We start from the raw sequence: 5972 nt of genomic DNA, 5'->3' as shown, positions 1-5972 counted from the left end.
AGCTCTATTGATGTATTCTGCTGGTGCATAAGAGAAGGAAGCAGTTAAGTCTACAAGCACTAAATTCATTAATTGTCTTTAATTAGCTTTAATTTCCTGAACCTGCCATTTAGGTCATTCCTCATCCTTACCATACTCTGGACAGCTTCAGCATTAAGGGAGTGGAGGAAAGGGAGGACTCTTTCATCCCTGCCTTAGTTTCTGAGAGTTCAGAGGCCACTCAATTCAACCCATAGAGGTGCTAAAGGGATTACAGCCTACACTCCTAACAGACTTCCACAAACTGGGTACCCAACCACCTGAGACCTGCTGTTCCACAGTTCTCGAGCAGGAGTCTGCAGGGCTGGTTCCTCCTGAGATCTGTGAGGAAGAATCTGCTCCATACTTTCCCCTGGCTTCTGGAACCTCTGGCATTCTTTTGCCTTCACAGTCATCTCTATGTCCAAATTTCCCCTTTTCATAAGGACACCAGTCACTGAATTAGAGGGCACTCTTATGACATCATTTTAATTTGGTTAATGACCTCCAATGAAGACTACCTGCAAATACAGTCACCTTCTGAGGTACTAAGGCTTAGGATACCAAGAGATCTTTTTGGGGAACAATTCAACCCATAGAGGTGCTAAAGGGATTACAGCCTACACTCTGCCAACACTGCGAGGGGTAACATTTGACGTCAGTTTTTGAGAAGCAAAGGGAGGGGAACTAAAATCACCTGTGCAGCACCCAGGGACACACTGCCTAGAAGAGCCTAGGGCAGCCTACTTTTCTCCTCCCTCCTTCCTATCAAAACCCTGGTGTTATGCCAGGCAAGATAATGTTATGCCAACCAAAAGCCACAGTGCAGCCTTGTTAGAGATGGTTATTGTCCTGTAGCTGGGCCCTGCTCAATAAACTAGAGACCCTTTCTTCCTTCTCCTCCTTCCTGCTACCTGGAACACGAACAATTGAGCTGGAGCCCTGGTTGGCATCCTGGACCACAAGGTGACTCTGAAGATTGAAGCCATACACCAGCATAGTGGGTCAGACAGACAGAAAAGTAGATGGGTAAGTCCAGGGAAAACCACAAGGCTCCAATGCAGACCACAGATACCTATCATCTGGACTTCTTCAGTTGACTTAAACTGTTACTTTGGGTGTTCTATTACACACAGCTAAGACTAATCCTCTAGATTATAGATCAAATCCAAGCCCTTGAGTATCAAAGCTGCCTGTGAAACATCAGCATTTCACCCTGTATACCAACAAAGGTATCCATGATCCAATGTCTTAAATGCACCCATGAGTTTGAGGGCCCTGACAATCATTTTTTTGTGTATGTATTCCTCCACCCTTCTTGCCCTTATAAGATTCTGCCACATAAATGTATTAGACACAGGAATGCATGGCATGCCACTGTGCTAAGCTATATTTATTTGGTCTCAACTGCTGATGCACTGCTGATGGCGGATCTGGAAATCCATCACTTCCACAGCCTGGATAAGAGAGGGTTATGACCTCCTAATTCCAGAACTACAGAAAGATGCTCAAAAAATGTTGGTATGGACGTGCTAAGCAACATGTAGTTGGCCACATGTCGGCATATGTACTGGTTATGACGGAGATGACCATTTCCTTCATATTAACACTGGACACGAAGTTCTGTTATCTGAGGTAGAATTTGTCCTTTTCCATTCTGGATAGAACACAGAGAAAAGCACTAAGATTGGCAAAAAGAATGTGTATGATTAAAAAGATTTTAACATGCTGTTCTCCCCAAATAATTTCATGTCTATATGATTTCAATGACTCAAAAGAAATACTTAAAAAAAGGCAGCTTTTGCCTGAGCAATGCAACTCTCGTGTTTCACAGCATTGTAGTTTACTGTGTGCCATGACCCTTTAACTCACCTGAACTCTGGCAGATACTGCTTTACGAGCCAGACTACATCAAAACAGTAGTTGAACTAGACAAGGGAAAAAGAAAAGCAGCTAAGCCATAGGTGATTCAACCAAGCAGTTCTTAAGAGCTGTTTGGTTATAAAATTGAAAGAAACTCTAAAATAATAATGTACTACATATATTTTTTATAAATCTACACAGTTACGGTACAATACTCATGAATAAACTTAATTTCTGTCTTAAAGGAATAATGTGGCTGAAGAACCCCACATAAATGGATCCAAACATACAAGAAAATAGGTTCTATGGAAATTACCTCTGCACGTCTTGGCAGTGTTTATACTTCTCAAGAGGGTGCTCTTATGTTGGTTCTAGTAGTCCTGAGGTTAATTTAAATAAGGGGGCTTATAAATGTATTCTTTTCCTCCCTAGATGATAACAAAAAGACAGATGCTCAAGAAAAGGAGCCCAGAACTATTGGAAAAAGACATGTCCCTTCAGCCTGACTTACTGGATAGCCTGGTACACAGGCACCTGGGACTGCACATGCACTAGGCTTATAAGTCCCATCTTGACGACATGATCTTCTTGTGTCTGGGCAGTCTAGCTGAATGCCTGCAAGTACACCCCACATTCCACAGAGACTAGGACTCTCAGGGCCAAACCAAACACAAAGGTCACAGAGCACTCGTCCTGTTATGATTTATCACACAAAGGGACCAGCTCAGGCAGGCAGGAGCCATGGAACATATAGCAAACTCCTAACTTATACTCACTTCTTTTTGGTAGATGCAGGGAATTTTGCTTTTTCCAAATCAAATCAAACTTGCACTGGTTCCACCACACCTTCCCAGAAGGCTGCATGAGTCCCATGTGATCATCAGTGTCCAAAAGAGAAGTCTTTAAGGCTGGACAGTCCAAAGTGAATTTGTGGCCTGATCAAGAGTCAAATGATTTGCTGAGAGTGACAGTCACATGATGTATTCTATGTCCATGGCCACACATTCTAAAACTTGCTGTGGGAGGCCAGCTTCAAGGAACTTACTATCTTAGGGATCTGGATAGGACTGACATGTGTCCCCAACTCTCATATTTTCTTATAGTTATTTGTCTTTTTTTACCCACAAACTCACCTGAGCTGAAGAAACAAGTGTCCCAAATAGAGGAGACAAAATATCTATAAAGACAAAAACATAAATATAATTTGTATTCAGATAAAAATCCTCTAGTTATAACAATTATTTGACAGTCACTGACCAACATTTGGTTCAGAAAACAGTTAAGTGAAAAGTTATTATAAAGCTAGGTTTTAATGTTTTGTAAAATCCAAGAAAAATTTCCCTATGCTATTTAATATATATATATATATATATATAAACATATAATATATATACAAAACTAAAATCTACAACTTAAATACCAGACGAATGGCCATTTTTTGAAGTCACTCATACCTGTCCTTTCCAGGATTTCTGACTCTACCTCCTTCCAGTAGTCATCCGAGTCCCCACTGCCTCCCTCCGAAGCCTGAGAGCTCTTGGTTCCCAGCATTCTAAACTCATATCTGTGGTGCTCTGGTCACTTTATGAGACTCCACGTGGCACTCACTCAAGCTTTACTTTATCTCATGAACTACACCAGGATCGTCACTGTCTTCGATCCTAACAGCTGCACCTGCACAGGGCTTCCTAGACGCCAGGCACCATTTTTGGTATTTTCCGTGTATTAACTCCTTCCTCCCAGTCATTTTGAGGGAGGGTCTGATATTCCTATTCTGTGGAAGAGCAGTCTCCATAGGAGGCTGCCCAGGGCCACACAGTTAGGAAAAGGCAGAGTCCAGGTTTGACCCGGGACATCTGGCTCCAGTTTGCTCTCACCCCCAGGTGGCCTCTGAGGACTAAGAGTGGGCTCATTCACTTATCTGACATTCACTTAGTGACTTCTGTCTTCTAGACATTGAGCTACCTGCTGGGATACAAAGACTTTGAAAGAACATGAAAATATTCTTAACCCATTATGTTCCATCGTCCTACATAGAATTGAAAACTTGAGACTTAATGGATTAAGGAAGTTCCTAGCTTATTGGGAGAGCTGCACAATTAAAAGAATCTGTGATACATCCTTGCCCGCCTCCACCCAACACCTCCACCTTCTAAACTGTTGGTGCTGAGGAGCGAACCTGGAGCCATATGCAGAATGGGTGAGCACTCTATCCATGAGCTGTATGCCTAGCCCCTTTTTCCCAAACCCTATGTATCTTTCAAGGGCCAGGCCACTGATGCCCCCTCTTCTATGAGACCTTCTAGACAACCTCCAGTGATGGCATGTGTCAGCATGGTGTATCTATTAGCAGGGACTTGGGTCCTGAATGCCTGGATTTAAATCATAGCATTACTATTACCAGCTTTGTGATCTCAGACAGTTCTTAGTTTTTCTAAACTGCAGATCCATCACCTGTCCAGTTATAGTTCATCGTTGCTGCTGGACCATCTACTCTGGACCACCTACTCATAAAGTTACTGTGGGGTTACAATAAAGGCAGAGTTCCTCTCATGATGTCACCCACCCACACAAGATCTTGGTGCTCACAGTCAGTCTTTTTCATTTTTATTATGGAACCCAAGCTTTGCAGAGTTCCCCATTTCCTGTGTTGCTCTCTCTCAAACAAGATAAAAACACTGACAACTATCTTATCTCTTCAAAGTACCTAGATACAAGATTCTGAAAATGAAAATCTGTAGAATCCAATTTGCTACAGTATGGAATTAAATCCATCAACAATTATATATCACCCAGAAGAAATTGAATATGCAATTATATATTTGACAAATAAAAAAATTACTGACAGTGAACGTAATCTATTCTTGAATATGAACCAGAAAAAAGTTAACCTTAATGAAGGGGAATTATGCTTATTGCATACATCTGCTGTATAAATATACTGTGCTGGTCACATCATGCATTTGCTTCAATTTCCCTGAATCCCCAGCCTACAGCCATACTTGTCAAAAAATTTTTTTCCCTAGAGTAGTTAGGACCACAAAGGAGGGTTCCTGGAGATCATTCCAGGCTGCCTCCTTGGTTCACTGAGAACACTGACAAGGCCAACTCCACAGCTCCTGATGTCCGCATTCTTACCCTTGATGTGGAGGGCTTTGGAGTTGTACTTGGGCTTAAATCTAGTGAGATAGAACTGGAAGGGGTTCCCTTTGTCTAGCATGTCCCAAATGTCTTGGCCTTCCCCTGAGGTCTCATACTCATCTTCCTCTCTTTTGTGCCTGTGGCTGGCAGGAAGGCCATGGTTTCCAGTTATCTGGGCAGCACTATCTTTGGGAGAGGAGAGGTCTTTTTCCTCTTTGACTCCACATTCTCCGCCTGCTTCTTCTGAGTTTCTGGTTGCAGTTCAGCATCACTGATGGAGAGACACCAGCCTAGCTCTTCTTGGGAACCACTTTTCTGCTTTTTGGGAGGTGGAGCCAAATCTGCACTGCTGAATTGCACAGGTGATGTCTGCCTTCTGTGAGCAGCTTTTCGAGCTTCAGAACAGTTGAACCGTGGCTCACTGGATGTTCCCTGCCCAGCATGGTAGAGAGAGGATGTTGATGGCTTGTCCAGTTTGGGCTTCTCATCCTCACTTTCATCGCTACTGGATATGGTCCACCTCCCGTAACTGCCTTCCTGAGACATGCTTCTGGAACAGAAAGGCAGAAATATCATTTCCCATTCACCACGCCATTGGCAAAATGACTTCGCTGCTCTCAAATTCCTTATCAGATGAGCTTCTGCAACAAGCAGCAGTTATGACACCTCTCAGAGGTTAAGCCACGTAAATGTTAACAGAATTGCTACAGGAAGTTGACAATAGCAAAAATCCTAGTCACTATCTCCTCCTCCACCCTTGTCTTAGAATCCAGACCTTGTTTAGATCCCCCAGGAAAGGGGGTTGGAGCCAAATTCCAAAATAAAACAAAATGTTCATTCTTAACTCTGAAACTTCTACTCACTGGGTGCTTGGGGTTAAGGCCAATTTAAGGAATTTTAAGAATAATTCTGACTGCTCAAAGTTTTAAGGTCAAATTGGAATTCACTCA

General features: G+C 42.7%; 1 pseudogene; it reads right to left on the bottom strand.

Annotated features, from left to right (window-relative positions):
- Window positions 1-1886: 1886 nt before the first annotated feature.
- LOC143410297 (tyrosyl-DNA phosphodiesterase 1-like) lies at window positions 1887-5568 on the bottom strand (annotated as a pseudogene).
- Between the last annotated feature and the right edge of the window lie 404 nt (window positions 5569-5972).

The sequence above is a fragment of the Callospermophilus lateralis genome, chromosome 11 (genome assembly GCF_048772815.1).
Source record: "Callospermophilus lateralis isolate mCalLat2 chromosome 11, mCalLat2.hap1, whole genome shotgun sequence".
Lineage (NCBI taxonomy): Eukaryota > Metazoa > Chordata > Mammalia > Rodentia > Sciuridae > Callospermophilus > Callospermophilus lateralis.
This window is presented reverse-complemented; position numbering and strand designations above follow the sequence as displayed.